The following is a 3,077-nucleotide window of genomic DNA, read 5'->3' as shown; positions in this document are numbered from 1 at the left end:
TAATTATGTTGGAAATTATGAACATTGCTCAACATCATGAAAATTAAACCTTATTTTCAATAAGCAATCCTGAAAAATATTTGGGGGTGCTTAACTTTTTTCCAGGTGTATACATCCAAAGCCTGTTAACTAGGTGTTAAATAACGAGAAACTAAAATAAAATCAAAATACATAAGGTTCAATTACATTTACGACCTTCGTCCCACTAGGCCCATAGAGGGAGGAGACTATATTTTCCCCGAGCTCACTGCCACCAGGGTGCCCAATGGGAGCGGAGAAAATGTGTACAAGTCTATCAAAACAGTACGGAGCGTTTTATCAAAGATTGGCCGTGCTTTCATTCACTTATGCGGCATCATTATAAAAACTATTCGTCGAAGTGTGACACAACCTTCTCCGTGGTCCATGGAAGCGACCCTGCCTCTCCCCAGAGCCCATAATGACTCTAGGTGGTCCAGCTTCTACCAAGGGCATGTAATGGCTCTAGATGACCGTACTTCTCATAAGACACATTTCGTAACATGGGTTACGTATTATAACTGATACTACTATACTGGTCATTGCTCACCGAGTTTCAATTTAAATGCTACCACGCATCACCCCCAAAGGTGATATTATAGTTAAGCAGATGGATTAAGAAGTAGATTGACTGTAGCCATGTAACGAGAAACTATTAGTTTATCTACATATGAAAAGTCTTTAATATTATATATATTATATATATTTTAAAATGTTCGATGACTTAATTGTGAACATTTTTTATACTACAGTTAATTCTGTGATTTATTGTACTATAAACAATATTTTATTTTTATAACACGTGAGTTGATGAGTTGGGACAGACTATCACAGAAATCTAGTTCATTTATTGTATCATAAATAAAATATTGTTTTTATAACACGTGACCAACAGAGTTGGAACAGACTGTAAACTATACCTATCGTGGGTAATTCCCCTGCTGTATTTTACAACGGGCGGGCGTTAGGAAAGGATTTTATCCTCCCTGATGTCATCGATGTTTCCTTTTTGATTAACAAACATCCGGTATGCATGAAACAAGTAGGATCAGACAAGCTTCCCCGTGCATTAACGGATTTGGTAGAGTAACTGTGACGTCATAAGAAAATTATTGCGATAAGTGTTACATAACTTGTTTCCTTACGTTTTTTAAATACTCCTGCGCGTGATGAACTCTTCAGTCACATGAAATTAACTTAGCAGAACTTGAAAAGGATTCGTTAAGAACGTGCGATACAAAGCTAGTTTTAGCTTATAAGCTATAATTCGGGTAAATATTTTATTTATATTTTTTTGTTATTAACCGTTTGCCAATAATTGAAATGTTATCAGTAGTTTATTTTTTTTTAATTGTAAACTACACTTTTGTTCACGAGGTAAGTGGCAGTTTTTTTGTGGTTGAAATTATTTAGTTTGATTTAATTGTAGGTGAATGATGCGTGTTAGTTCCTGTTTTATAAAACGTTTTACAACCTAATGAGATCTTGTTTTTCTTTGTTAGAAATGAAGGGAGTACTTATCCTGACTATACTTGTTAGCACCATCTATCGCGAGACTTGGGCCCAGTGCGTGTCACAGCACCATTCTCAGGCGAATAATAATAATGAGGTCGAGAAAGCTCTAGAAACTTTAGTCAATGGCTCTGTACAGTTTGGCCTTGACATGTTCCGACTGCTTCATAATCAAAGAAAAGATACTACTTCGCCAGGGTTATTTTTTAGTCCATTCAGCGTTTGGTCCGCACTCATGCTTACATTTATGGGCGCCAAGGGTCAAACAGAGCAAGCAATTAGCAACGTCTTGGGTGTTCGAGAAGTAACCAAAGACCTTTCAGCCAAGGCTTACAACAGCCTACGGTTACGGTACCTGGTTCAAACCAATAGAAATAACACATCCCGTCTTGCTAATAAGTTATTCTTCCATAAAGAAGCTTCCTTACAGCGGTGCATGTTAGAATACTTCGGAGCTGACCTTGAGCGTGTTGCCTTTAGGACCGATCCAGAAGGCTCCAGACAATATATTAACCAGTGGGTCGAAGAACAAACTAATTATAAAATAAAGGGCCTTCTGCCACCATCTAGCGTAGGCCCAGAAACCAAGTTTGTCATAGCCAATGCCGTATATTTCAAAGGAACGTGGCTGAAGCAATTTAACACTAAGTTTACTCGTAAGTCTCGTTTTCTGGCGAGCCCGGGCCAAGTAGAACCGGTTGAAATGATGTACGTACGGGACGTCTTTCTTTATGGGGTTAGTGAGGCCCTTGACTGCTCTGCAGTAGAACTTCCTTATGTCGGCCACAACCTGAGTATGGTCATCCTTCTTCCTCGTGGATCTTATACTAAAGGGATGGACAGACTCGCCAAATTAATCACTCCTGGTCAGTTGAATGACCTCTCATATTCGATGACACCCCGAGAAGTATTACTGTATTTACCCAAATTCCACTTAGAAGACAACTTTGATTTACGGAGCATTTTGGAAACTCTTGGACTGAGAGACCTCTTCAATCCTACCTATGCTGATCTGTCTGGTTTCACTGGACATCGAGATATCACAATTGACACAGTAAGGCATAAGGCTTATGTTGACGTTAATGAAGAAGGCACCGAGGCAGCTGCAGCTACGGGGATCATTCTGTCCCGATCGGGTCGACCTGTAAGGCCCGCACTTTTTAAAGCGAACCACCCTTTCCTTTTCTATATTCGCGACAACAGAACCAAGGTGTTATTATTCATGGGAGTTGTAAAGAACCCTCCACGGAAATAAGAAAAATAGAGGAAGGAATTTATTTACTCAGCCATAGAAGAACACTCGTATAGCTCAAGCTGCTTTTCTGTTAAAATATTGATGGATTCCGTTCTTTATAGAAAACCGTATGTCTACCTGCTATGAGTAAAATGTTAACAGTGAATTAAAATCATAACTACCCGGATATATTGTTACAAATAAAACGTTTACAGTGTATTAATATCATAGCTAATGTTGTAATTAAAACGTTTAAAGTGTATTATAATCACAGGTATCTGTAGTACTATAAATGAAATGTTTAGCGCAGAAT

General features: G+C 38.4%; 1 pseudogene; it reads left to right on the top strand.

The window, feature by feature from the left end:
• The first annotated feature begins 1,154 nt into the window (after window positions 1-1,154).
• Window positions 1,155-3,077, top strand: LOC106470358 (annotated as a pseudogene).

Source organism: Limulus polyphemus, unplaced genomic scaffold (assembly GCF_000517525.1).
Source record: "Limulus polyphemus unplaced genomic scaffold, Limulus_polyphemus-2.1.2 Scaffold3963, whole genome shotgun sequence".
In the NCBI taxonomy this organism is placed as follows: domain Eukaryota; kingdom Metazoa; phylum Arthropoda; class Merostomata; order Xiphosura; family Limulidae; genus Limulus; species Limulus polyphemus.
Note: the sequence above shows the minus strand (reverse complement) of the source record. Positions and strands in the feature narration are given on the sequence as shown.